Below are 14,763 nucleotides of genomic sequence, written 5' to 3'. Positions count from 1 at the left end.
ATACATGAACTAATTTTATTATTAGTTTTCAAAAATATCACACAAATGGTTACATATTAAAAAAAAAAAAAAAAAAAAAAAAATAAATAAAAATATATATATATATATATATATATATATAATAAAACAAAAAATAAAATAAATAAATAACCAAAATAAAACAAAAGATAAAATAAAATAAATAAATAAATAAAATAAATGTACAATTACTTTTACTTTTCAAAAATCACACACATTTGGTTACAATATTTACATAAAATAAAATAAATGTATAATCAAAAAATAATATAAAATAAAAATTAAAAAGTTCAGAGGTGTTATCGACACATTCAGACATTTTCTTGGGTAGGTGAGGTGAAACTGTCCGTGAGATTATGAATTTGATAACCTCAGTAGTCAACAATATCACTATTGTCTTGCTCAGTGTAAACTGTTGGCACTTTGTCCTTGATCTCTTTTAGAGCAGCTGTGATATTCATCTCGTTTCACAAATCGCACACAATCGTTTCAAACGACCGCAACAATTTCTCTAAAGATGGGAGATGAATGTACCCACAGAGATGCAATACTCTAACTAACAGATATTTAAGACACGGGCGATAGAGTTTCTTGAGAAGCCTTTTAGCGCTGACGTAGGAAAAACAGAGCGTGTGCGTGCATGTGTGGAGGGCAGGAATTACGGTTAAATTACAAGTTTATGATTGGTTGAGGGGAGCGTGGGAATTCCAGGTAAAATACACGCTTATGATTGGTCGAAGCAAAGGCGGGACTTCCGATCAAGGGTGGGAAAATACACGCTTATGATTGGTCGATGTGAGGGTGGGACTTCCGATCAAATAGACACTTTTGATTGGACGAGAGGGCGGGACTTCCAGACCAAAAGGGGGGGGGGGTCTTGTCTGCATGGGTTTCCTCCAGGTGCTCCGGTTTTCTTCCCCCCTCCAGGGTGTATTCCTGCCTTGCGCCCAACGATTCCAGGTAGTCTCTGGACCCTCCGGTACCCTGAACTGGATAAGCGGTTACAGATAATGAATGGATGAATAAAAACAAGTAAAATCAAGTAAAAAATACCAGGATATAAATAGGAAAAATGTTGTTTTTTAGTCAGAAAAAGTGCACCAATCAAATTAAATGTTTAAAATAAACTCACATTATTTCACTTAACACAACCATTATATACTCAGTTATATTTGTTTAGCAATACCAACAACAGCAATTAGATTTTTTTCAATGAGTGACTATAGGTTAGTTCAGCGGCTGCTGAATGTGGTACTGTAATTGTACTGGACTGCAGTGGTGAAGAGGGAGCTAAGCCATAAAGCAAAGCTCTAAATTTACCAGTTGATCTATGCCCCCAGCTTCACCTTTGGTCATAAGTTTTGGTAATGACTGAAAGACGGTGAATACAAGCAGCTGAAATGATTTTTGTTCAGCTTGATGGCAAGTCTCTGCATTAACTGAAGTGGTTCTGACATCTTATAAGTATGACCTCTGGACACCTTCCACTAAAGGTATACAAGGCAGAGCCTACTACTAGGAGGCCCTGGGGTAGACTCAGGGCTTACTAGAAGGATTATATTGGCTGGCCAGGGAATGCCTGGGGACTCACCAGAGATAGTGTCACTGTCACTTTTTTTGAACACACTGTTGCCACCACTCTCCTGAAATGGATCAATATCAATAACATGGTAAACAGCTTGTTTCATTCTAGGGTCAAAACACAATTGTTTGTAAATGTCATGGAAAACCACATATGGGCGATTTTTTTTACCCTGATCAATGTCACCTACCTTTTATGCAGACTTAGGAGAATAATTTCAAATAATTTATAAATGCATTCTATGTCACATTTAAGCACTGTTTATTTAATTGTGACAGGTTTGTTCCTTTACCACTGTTAGTAGTCCACATTTTATATTTTATAGTCCAGAATAGAACATATTGTGCTTCATGATATTAAAGTGCTTAACAATGCACTTCTGTAGTTAGATTAGAGACGTAAGGTCCCTAGATAGATTAGAGAGGTCTAATGAATATGTTGAAGAACATCCTGACTTAACCTAACTGTCTGCAAACTTTATGCTGACGAATGGTACACATGACCATTGGTGTATGTGACCAAGGCCCTATATACACCAAAAAACAAATGTTTGAATAAACTAGAGATTGGAGTGAATACTTGACTCTTTGTCTTTATTCCTCTGATTTCTCCTTGGGCCTGAGAATAATTTTGGAACTCGGTCTTCCTTCCTGGTGGCACTTAGACAATTGCCATAACAATTTGGGGGCTTGTTGTCCAGGATATGTTGTGCGTTTGAATGTCTCAGAGTGGAAAAGCAAAGCAGATTGAAAAACCGTAATCCAGCCAACCACCAGATGCCTCCAGAGTGGGGAGGTGCCCCCGCTGCAGGTCCGCCAAACTTGCTAATATTGGACTGGCACGGGATACCAGATGGGAACACAGACTCAGCCCGTGGTAAGGTTTTGGTGTACGTGACAAAGGTCCTATATATTCTGCAAGAAATAGTTGAATAAACTAGAGACTGGAGTGAATACTTGACTCTGTGTCATTATTCCTCCAATTCCTCATCTGGCCTGAGAAACATTTTGGAACATCTTCCTTCCTGTTGGCACTTAGACAATTGCCATAACAATTTACATGCTACATCATCAACAATCTCAATAGCACCTCTACAGTGCATTTCCCCAAGTAATCACAAAGCTAACAAATTTATTACTACAGCTACTCGTCAATGCATTAATCTCTAGCCGTTTGCTGTCCAACAAACTTGCTAAAACCCTTAGCATCTGATTATGTCTCCATGTACACTGACTCTGTAACAAACTAACTTTAAATGCTGATGGAATATGCTTCAGCATTTCAACCCCTGTACATAATCCATAACTAGGGTCTTCATCTACCCACTGTTCAAGATTTTGTGGTGTTGGAAAGACACGTCATAAATTGCTCCAAGCAAAACTTAATACGACTTGCCTCCATTGCCCACAACTCTTACCAGGAAATCTTCTGCTTCTCTAGATTCTCCCATCAAAGCCACTGGCCTTGTGGTGCTGTTGTTGCACACTGTGCCTCCTCCTGCTCACGTATAAAACTAGTCATCATTTTCCTTCTCTCTGGTGATGTGGCCTTACTAAAAGCCTTCCATATATCACCTGACCCAACGCCTGCTCTTCTGCATTGTACTTGGCCAATCACATCCCTTAGTTCTAATTAAGCTCCTGGCTACCTGCACAGCCACTTTCGGATTCCACTTCCTTCCTGTTTTTATTTTTATTTTTTTGATTGGTGGTGCTGCTTTTACCACTGCATTTTTTGATCCTGATAAATCATCTCACAACTCACCTTTGCACATTTAAATTACTCAACTAAATTTGTGAGTAGTAACTACAGTACCCCTCTCCCATGCCATGCTACTTAGACACTGCGGCACCCCTAGACACTTTATTATGGCCTTGCTAATAACCCTTTCCATCCTCTGTACGTCTGTGAAAGAAACATCATAAACTGTCAGTGGCCACCTAATACAAGGCAGTAAGCCAAACTACAGACACCTCAATTTCAACTTCCCTGGCAAACATGATCTATTAATGCTATTAAAAGCATTCACCATATAAGTGTTTAGTCCCACAACTTCTTCAGTATCATTTAGCACTGCACTATACCATCTACTTAAACACTTCACTGTCTCTCCAGTGACATATATTTTAAACATATGGCCTTAAGTGCAGCCTTTAAGAGATGTTCACTGTTCTGTATGTATGTACGTATTTTCTGTGATTGTGGCCCAAGAGAGAAATGTTTAGGATAAGCTGTCAGTAAGGATAGAAGACTATAAATTTTTTCCTCTCCCTCAGTCCCTTGAATGTGCAAATGTAAACCAAATTCCATATTGCCATATTTGGAAAGGTAAGGATCTTAAGATGGGATTGCAAGTTGGGAGAGAGAGGAGAGACAAGCGCACTGAATTGAACATCCCTCCCACGGGATCCTTTAGAACATGTAAGACACTGTTTATGTAAATAAAGATGTATTTACACCTTTAACCGTGTCTGCGGAGATTCCTTTCCATCACCCGTCTTCACAATACAGTAAATAAACAACACCAATACTGTAGGGATCATTTTTCCTTCCATCAAAAAATGTTCTTGCACAAGTTTTCCTTTGACAATTGATGGACTTCTACACTTGCTTGGTTTAACTTTCATCCTAGCCAACTTTAGATTATCATTTAACTTCTCCAGCAACTGCCATGTGCAAATCACAGTAGTCGTTAGTGTCGTCATGTCATCCATGTAAGCTCTAATTGGAGGGAGGCAAGTACTGTCATGAAACTTTTCTTGCCTAAAACCCACTTAGAGGCCCTAATTACTACCTTAATTTCCATTGTAAATGCTAATGGTGAAATTGTACATCCAGCCATTATACATATTTCGAATTGCTGCCATGATGTAACAAATTCCCTTGTTCTAAAGCAACACTGAACATCTTCAAAGGATATTCAAAACAGAAACTGTTCTATACTCACAGCTTCATTCCCTTTAGGGATCCCTGCTCTTCTCCATTGTTTCGGAATGATCCCGTTCTTCCAAACAATAACCATCTCCACGAAAATTTCAAGACCTCAGGTGCCCACTTGTATACCTGATACTGCACACCATTAGGCCCTGGAGCAGAACCTGCCTTTCCATGATGCACCACATCTTGAACCTCATTCCATTTTGGTGGGCTAACCATTTGCCACTCAATTTCACCTAAAGGTGGAATATCCCGTGGCACCTCTAGTTCCTTTGCTTCATCTTTATCTGTATACACACCACTGAAATGCTTCATTAATTCCCTCTTTCCAAATTTTAAACTTCCAGATTTCTCCTTACCAAATAAAGTCGTCACAAAATTAAATGGATTCCTAAAAAAGAATGTTGCCCTTGCACGTTCCTTCTTTTTTCTCCTTTTCTTCAAGTTCCCTTCTCTTCTTAAATCTGCCAACCTACCCTTAAGCTCTTTCTGTAGTACCTTTATGCCCTATTTCTCCTTTTCCCCTACTCGCCTCCACTGCTTTCTAAGAGCGCTAATATTTCTAAGAATGTTTATCTATTTCTATTTGCCATCTTGACCTTAATCTGGCTTGTCCCCTTTGCTTTTCCTGCAACATACCAAACCTTGCCATTCCATATTCATAAATAACTATACCTAAACTATTCAATTTCTTCTCTGCTGATCCCGTCAAACCAGCCAGTATACCTTTCAAATCATCATTTATACACTTCCACCCTACCTTATCTACTGCAGCTGGCCATTTTACCTTTATTCTCTGCCTAATTCCTTTCTCTTTCGCACCTTGTTTTACCCTCTCCTGCTCTCCATAATCCCTCTGGTTAACCTTAGATTCACCTTGCTGTACATTTGTGCTGGTGTTCTCCTAAGTAGTAGCAGAGGTGCTGATATCCTGTGAACTGTGGTGAGTAACCTGTCGCTGGAAATAATCCAACAGATTTGAACAACCCCATAACAAATATTTTTCAGTGTGGGGCCCCTGTACTCCCTTATCCAGGCACCTTCTCTTTCATGGATGAATCATCAGTCCTCTTACTGATATCACCTTTTCTCATACACACACACAAACCTGCAAACTCTTTCCATTTCCTACCACCCCAGTTGCCTCTATATTTATCTCCTTTCTCGTAGTCAAAGCCATTCTATTGCCCGTGGCCATGTAATCCTCCTGTGAGTCATCTTCCACTCAAGGGGTATTGAATCTATATGTCTCATCATAGCATTTATTGGTTGCATCCACATGGTTGATCACACCATGGCTGCTGCTGCCATAGGTTGCTAGCCCATGGCAGCCCCACAAGGGTCTATATTAACTATATAGCCTATATTAACACTAAAAATAAATAATAATTGTCCCCACCTTAGTCCCTCCTCAGACTCATTATTGTTACCAGGTGTTCCTCATTTGTCCTATGTATTTATACCCCTTCGTTTGCAGCACACCCTTGTCTGGTGTTGTGTGTGGATGTGTGTTTCCATGACTTTGTGTTTACCCATGTCAGTTCACGGCTGTCCGCTGTTGGTTCCTGTCCTAGTTTGTTCCCGTTAGTCCTGTTCAGTTTATTCTAGTTTGTGTTTTTGCCTCCCTGCACATGTTTGTTTTCTCTGATGGTTTTGTTTTTGGTTTTGTTAATAAATCATTCCTTGCATGTACGTCCACCTACTTTTATTACTATTATTATTATTATTATTATTATTATATTCTTTTATTATATATATATATATATATATATATATATATATATATATATATATATATATATATATTTTATTAATTATGGTTTATGGTATATTGGTATATACCATGTTATTTGAAGTAGATGAATAAAGCTGAAAAGCTGAATAAAGGGTAAAGTTCATGCTGACAACATCAGATCAAAAAAGTCATTAGGTTCAATGTTAAAGTAATAAACATGCTTTTATTAATGTGTAATACATAGTGCTTTACATCTCTAAATGTTTACTTCAGAGCAACCACAGCTGTTTCTTTGCATATGTCATCTAGTCATAGTCTGTCATTACTCATTTATAATCATACACAGGACAAGAAATAAAATGTCCTATGTCAATCCATTAGAGGTTTGAACATTTAAACATAAACAGTGTTATGTACAACACAATCCAGTAGAGGCAGGACAATGACCTGTTGTTTAGTTTCACATGGAGATAAACACATTTATAGTGGCCATGCAAGCACTTGAAGCTTATAAGGATAAAATAATAACTAAACTATGTTTTGATGTCACATATTGAGGTTTTGGTATACACAGAGGAAACGGGTGTTTGGGTGCTTTCTATAGATCAATTGGAAAATTTGGGTGTTTGTGTATTCTACCAGAAGAGTTAATGGAAACTTTGAGCATTTATGTATTTATGTTGGGTTGTTCCATCAGGAGACACAGTGAAAACTTTGGGTGTTTAGATGCCCTATTAATATACAAAAGGGATTGGGTTTTGGGTATTTGAGTGTTTTCTTATTTGAGTGTATAATGGTTGAATATATATATATATATATATATATATATATATATATATATATATATATATATATATATATATATATATGTAGGATGTTATTGTGCTATTTGATTAAATGAACTGAAAGCATTGATTGGTGCATTGATTGCTGTCTTGTGTGTTCCTACTTTGTTCTTCCCTGGTTACCTTGTCTATGCCTTAGCCCCACTTTTTTATCAGTGTCTCCACCTGTCTCTCCTTTGTGGTCCTGTCCTCTTATTATCTCTCCCAAGTGTTCACAGTCTGTACTCTTTGTGTATAAAGTCCCTTGTTCTCAGTTATCCTTTGTCTGTTCTTGTTTGTTCATGTTAAGTACTGTTCTAATGAGTTCTAGTTTGTGTTTTTGCCTCCCTACTCATGTTTGTTTTCTGTTTGTGCATTTGTTTTTTAAATAGGATTCCTTGCTTTTACTCCGGCTTCCCTCTTCTCCCTGCACCCATGACAGTTGCTGTTTCACAAGATATTATTGAAAAAATTTGATGTTAGTGTGCAATGTCCACATATTTAAAAAAAAGGGGTTGTGTTTCTAAAATTTCAGTACACAACATTAGGAGTCTGGATGCAATTTCATTAGAAACAAAATATCTAGGTGTTTGGGTATTATTTCAGAAGTTGCAATGAAGACTATGAATGGCTAGCCAATATTCCATTGGATGAAGTGAACATTTAGAAGTTTGCCTGTTTCTTCAGTAGAAGGCATGAAAATGTTGGTTCTTTAGGTACTATTTTCAGTAGATGCAATGGGAAGTTTGGGTGCTATTCACTGGCCACAGTGAAACCTTTTAGTTTCATTGTGGACCTGAGTTTCAAGAGGTTCAGGTCTGGCATAATCTGCAGCAGAATAAGGAGTTCAAGAGGCCCAAGTGCACTTCAAAGGCACTCAAGCCTTTCTAAATGCGAGAAACTGAAGGATTAAATATGCATGGTGCTTCTCCACAGGCCCACTGTTGTGCTCTCATGAACTGGCAGGCTCCCAGCAGAGCACTAAATGCTATCAAGCTATCATCCACACACTGGTTAAGGGGAGCAGAAGAGCAATTAAGCTCTGTGTGGTGGAGATATTAGATGTGTAGAGAGGAAGCTTGTACTATTCATGCAGCCTGAATTAGTAACATATCAAGGCCCCCATAGACTTGCAAAGCTGAGTGAGTGAAAAGTAAAAATAAGCTCAGCTCAGTGATCTGAATGGAAAGAGTGGATGGAGCATAGACCAACCCCAGTCTGGTTTGGATGCACTTGATAAAAGAAAACAAATGTCTTACACCCAGCGTGACTCATAGGCTCTGACTACTAGAAGGATGACATTTCATCTTTCAGAGGGGGGCTATCAGTAAGAGTCAGTCCAGGGTGTAGAGTGGTTTTATTTCTTCAATTTCTGAGGGAAAACTAAGTCATGCATGTTTGTGTGAGTGAGAGAGAGAGAGAGAGAGAGAGAGAGAGAGAATGATTTGCTATTATATATATATATATATATATATATATATATATATATATATATATAGTGCAATATTGTGAAATATTTTATCGATTCTTTTTTATTTTTTTTATATTCTTATTGATGTTTTTATTGTGTTAACATTGACATAAGCCACTAATGTAAGCTGCCAGAACAACTTCATTGCCACAGGCACTGATTCTGCAAGTTGCTAGAACTGGATTTGAGTGATGTAAACTTGAAACATGAAAATGTTTGCTTTGCTCAAGGGCATATTAGTTGTAGACATAAGATAGCAGTACTTCACTCCCACCACCACTGAGGAAGTGTTTTTAGTGACCCTGACCTGGTGGGGGTGGTGTGTTGTGCAAATAAAAGTGGACCACAAACAGCTTGATTAAATTGCTGCTGGAGCTGTTGAACACACCCGTATCACATCTGAACTGATAATAGTCCACTAAACATAAATATGCAGCCAACAGCATCCTGTGGGTATTACCCTATGGTCATTGACAAAGGACTAGAGGATGACTAACAAACTGCAGCAAGAGATAAAGTGCTGTTTCTGACTTTCCATCTCAAGTTGGAACAACAAGATAAGATGCCTGAAAAAGCTGACATTGTGTGGGCATTATACATTAAAACAGCACCACTACGTCAGTGTAACTGCAGTGCTCGGAATTACATATTTCAGGTAGGTTTTGTGGGGGCCCTTACTATTGAAAAATGGAGTAATAGGAGGGTAACAAAGTATGCAGATCAACAGATGGACTGCAATCTCTGTAGAAATACAAAGTGCACCTGTATGGTCAGTTGTGTTGATAAAATGAATGATTTTACGGTGGCGCAGCAGGTAGTGTCGCAGTCACACGGCTTCAGGGACCTGGAGGTTGTGGGTTCGAGTCCTGCTCCAGGTGACTGTCTGTGAGGAGTTGGTGTGTTCTCCCTGTGTCTGCGTGGGTTTCCTCCAGGTGCTCCAGTTTCCTCCCACGGCCTAAAAAACACACATTGGTAGGTGGATTGGTGACTCAAAAGTGTCTGTATGTGTGAGTGTGTGAGTGAATTTGTGAGTGTGTGTGTTGCCGTGTGAAGGACTGGCACCCCTTCCAGGGTGTATTCCCGCCTTGTGCCCAATGATTCCAGGTAGGCTCTGGACCCACTGCGACCCTGAACTGGATAATGAATGAATGAGTGTTTATCATTCTACATTACATCACTATGACATGTTCATACACTCTGATTAACTATAACATTATAACCACCTCCTTGTTTCTACACTCACTGTCCATTTTCTCAGCTCAACTGTAAACATAAGCACTTTGTAGTTCCACAATTACAAACTGGAATCCAACTGTTGCTCTGTATACATTGTTTGCCTCCTTTCACCCTGTTTTTTAATGTTCAGCACCCCATAGGACCACCACAGAGCAGGTATGATTTGGGATGTTGATCATTCTTGTCACATCTAGGCACTTTCTTGTTTGTTTTCTCCTTCCATGTGGCTCTGTCTGTTTGTTGTTTTTCCTATCTCCGCCCTCGTTCCACTCTAGCTCCACCTTTTGTTCCGCCTCTTTGTCATTATCTGTGTCAGGTGTTTCTTGTTAGTTCTTGTATTTAAGTCCTCTTCACTCACTTCCTGTTATCGGTCATTGTGTTGTGTTTGTGTTGTCTTGTTGTTTAGCACTGTTCAAGCCATAGTCATTCCTACTCATTTGTTTTGTTGTTTGTCATTTGTAGTTTTGCTCTGTTCAAGTCAAGTCATGTCGTTTCGTTCTGTTTCCCAGTTGTTATATTAGTGTTTGTTTCTCGTTTCTCATTCCTTGTTCGGTCTCCTGCCTGTTTCATGCTCTTTTCCTATGTTGCTAAGTAGTGTTTTCGTGTTTCTCGTCAAGTTCGTCTGTTGTATTATCTATATATAAAAACTATCTGTGTTGAAGCGAGTGTGTCCGCCTCCGTAAATCCACTCATGACGCCCCCGTGACAATTCTGAGCACTGCAGTGACACTGATGTGCTGGATAATACCACAAGTTTGTAAGTGTCACTGCTGGACTAGGCCTAGTCTACCACAAAAAAAATTCCGCCAACATCATCCTGAGGGCACCGTCCTGTGGCCACTTATGAAGGACCAGAGGATGACCAACACCACACTGTGCCGCAACAAGTGAGCTAATGTCTCTGACTTTACATCTACAAGATTGACCAAAGAGGTAGGTGTCTCTGAGTGGACACAATGTTAAAAAACTCTCGTAACAGCACAACACACATTAACACACCACCACCACCACAGCACTGATAATGATCCACCACCCAAATCATACCTGCTCTGTGGTAGTTCTGACCATTGTTGAACAGTAGGAAAGGTGAAAAATAAAGTATAGAGCAACAAATGTATTATATTATTAATTATAAAACTACAAAGTGCTCCTGTATGGCCAGTGGAACTCAGAGAGTGGACAGTGAGTGTAGAAACAAGGAGGTGGTCATAATGTTATGGTTGATTGGTGTACAGTTTATTGTAGTCATCATGTATTCTCATTAGTAATGCTGGTTTATTAGTAATGGTTCTGGTGTGGTATAAAGTGTGGTTGTTATGAAATAATCTTTCCTCTATTCATCTACATGAAAACACAAAAATGTTATAACGTTAATCTTTTTATGGTATTTTTCATGTAGTCTGTAAGGCAGCACAAATACATATAGGAGGCTATCAGATAGAGATAGCTTTTTTTTTTTTTTTTTTACAAAGCTACAAAGCTTGGTGTGTGGGCTGGCGATGTCACTTGTTTCTGGCTTGCAATGGAGGAAGTGGACAATTTGAGAGCTGGAGACGTCCCACTAATGTCTTTCCATGTGTATGACAACAGTCTTCTGATGCAAATACTTAGGAAGCCGATTTCATAATACTGGCATTTTCCATTTTTTTGTCTTTTATTGGAGCTGACATTTTTTGTCTCATGCTTTCTAAATGGATTTTTACAACCCTGTTCCTGGCTGCTGCCTGAATGACTCTTAAGCGCTATTTCAGGCCATCGCCATTGTGATGCTCTCAATTCAATCCATAAACCTCATTATATACGAGCATGGATTTTGCTCCTCCAATTTGCTCACGACTTTGGCTCACGTCTGCACCTAAATCCACTGTTTATTTACAAAGTTGAACCCTTTACTCTTCACAAGCAAAGTCTTTTGATTCTATAGTGAGCCACATCAAATAGGAAAGATCAAGAGGCTGGGTGGAATTACAATTCTGTTTCTACTGGCTTTCACTCTAGATGTACTGGAACTAATGTGTAATTAAAAGAGCTCAGCAAGTGCTGGAGGGCATGAGATGATGGAGTGGAAGTTGACTTTTTCCTCAAACGGCATCTACATTTCTATGGAAATCAAGAGTATTAATAGGGAGTTCTCTTTTTCCCAGTAATTTCCCTTCTTCTGGGTAGGTTTTACACTAAACGCTGGAACATTTGTGTGAGGATTGCATGGCTTTCAGAAACAAAAGCATTAATGAGTCAGGTACTGATTTTTAATGAGATAATACTTTATTGATTCAGAAGGAAATTACAGCATCACAGCACTATATATAGTGCACAAGAGAATTTGGAGAGAATTTCCATATATTGGACAGGGATATAGCATTACAAATGTACGGTACCAATGTACTATAAAACTTTTATTATATAAGTGAGAAGTGACTGAGTCAATATATATATCAATATATATATATATATATATATATATATATATATATATATATATATATATATAAGGTGTGGCTAATTCAGCTAATTCAGCCAGAGCTAATTCCTAGCATGTGATTCAGCCAGAGATAATTCCTAGCATCCTAGCATAGTCACATTTCTGACTATTCTGCACAAAAGTACATTCTCATGAGTCTGAGCACAAGAGGAAGTGATGGAAGCACAAGGCATATGAGCATAAGATGCTGATTAAAGTGAATAGCGTCACCCATCATCAACATTGGTATGCTGGCTTTGCCAAAACCGAAACCAGTGCCGAGATCAATTCCTCCGCAACCCAGGTGTTTTTTCCCCTTTCTTTTCTTTTAATTCTAGGACAATTCAGCAAGAGTATGGCATAGCTCAGCACTGTTTAGACAGCAAATCAGTAGTGTGTCTGCAGTAAAGATACTTGTAAAGTCTTAATGCCATGGGAAGAAAAGACCACACACAACACTCTTTATCACTGCGCAGCTATATCAGTCTTCCTCTGAATATTCATTCATTCATTCATTCATTATCTGTAACCGCTTATCCAATTCAGGGTCGTGGTGGGTCCAGAGCCTACCTGGAATCATTGGGCACCAGTCCTTCACAGGGCAACACAGACACACACACACATTCACTCACACCTACGGACACTTTTTAGTCGCCAATCCATCTACCTACCCGGAGGAAACACCAACTCCTCACAGACAGTCACCCGGAGCGAGAAATGAACCCACAACCTCCAGGTCCCTGGAGCTGTGTGACTGCGACACTACCTGCTGCGCCACCGTGCTGCCCCTCCTCTGAACATGCTTCTCCATTTGTTCTATATGGTGTGGGGAGTGTGAAGTATTTTCCAAAAGGCCAGCAGGTTTTTAAATGTGATGTTCATGATTGTAATCAAACAATACTTTTTTAAAAATTTAGATGCTGTTTGCCACTCTCCAGTCAACTTTCCACAATCATAAACCACACTAAAATATATGTTTCGTTTGAACCATTTTTTTGAGGTCACACGGTTAAAGCGATGGTTTGAGATGGAAACACACACCTCTCTCTCTTATCTGGAGCAAGGGCAGATTTTCCACAGCTCCTAAACAGAGAATGCGATTTCATTGGTTTAATCAGCAGCCAGAATGATCTGTCCATCATTCAGTGCTGCAGCCAGTGGAGTCACAGTCCCTTCTACAGGGGGTTGTTTTGCAGCAGCGCTGAGAGCAGCACAGCTCTGCTTTCAGAACTAATGTTAGCACCATGTCCTGGAGAAACTACATTCATTCTCCCTTAACATATCACAGATGAAATTTTGAATCAAAGCAATTATTTATACATATGTTCTGCATTGAATCAATCTGTGGCAGTTAACCTACACAAACACACACACACTAGTGCACTAAATCAAATTAAATCAAATATATTTGTATAGAGCTTTTTACAACTGATTTTGTCACAAAGCAGCTTCACAGAAATCCAGTAAAAATAAAGTTTTAACATGAAGTGTAAAAATGTAAATAATGTAAATATCCTCCAGGAGAGCAAACCAGGTGTGATAGTGGCAAGGAAAAACTGGGAGGAACCAAGGCTCACAAGGAGGGACCTATCCTCCTCTGGTCAGTCTACTAGTAATATTAATTAGGAGTCCATCAAAACTTCAATGTAGGGTGGGCAACTCCAAGGCAATTGGTGGTGGCAGGTGCAGCTGGTCTGAAGCATGGAGCAGGCGAAATCAGACATCCATCAATGTCCAGCTGGTCAGGTCAGCAGTTGTTTACTCAGTAAACGTTTGAGGAATGGAGTTAGTTTTTTTTCTGTTTGGGTGTATGTAAAGCAGAGTATGTGGACATTTCCAGACTGAGGCTAATGTTACGACCTAGTCTAGGGTTGAGCCGTAACAGAATGAGGTGTGTGTTGTGATTGATGTGTGGGAAAATGAATAATTGTAACAGAGATGACAATGTGGACATAAACGGAAACACAGAATGCATAATACATAGAATATAGTGTATATGTGATATTTACAATGACACAAACACAAGTGATCTTTAGGATGGCCTTATGCAGACAAAAACACCCCACCTAACTGACCAACAGACAGCACAAAATCAATACCAAGAAACACACAGAATTCAATATACACACCAAAGTCCCAAAAAGCACAGAGCACAAACATGGCTGACTAGCAGCATACACATAGACACATTTATGATTCCTGCCGAGATGATGAACAGGAAACGGTGACAGACAGAACACGTGGACTGGATTGTGGAACACCCTCAGGATGCTGAACAAATACATGGACTGGAATCTGGAACAAACCCTAGATGGATGAGCAAACACACAAACAAGAACAGCCCATGTAGGGCTTTATATGTTAACAACAGAATTTTGTAATCGGTATGGAATTTAATAGGCAGAGAATGAAGCGACGACAGAACTGGGCTGATATGTTCAAGTTTTCTAATTTTAGTGAGGACCCAGGCTGCAGCATTTTGAACTAGTTGAAGTTTAC

This window comes from Hoplias malabaricus, chromosome 1 (assembly GCF_029633855.1).
Source record: "Hoplias malabaricus isolate fHopMal1 chromosome 1, fHopMal1.hap1, whole genome shotgun sequence".
NCBI lineage: Eukaryota > Metazoa > Chordata > Actinopteri > Characiformes > Erythrinidae > Hoplias > Hoplias malabaricus.
The sequence above is the reverse complement of the archived record's forward strand: the minus strand, read 5'-3'. Positions refer to the sequence as shown.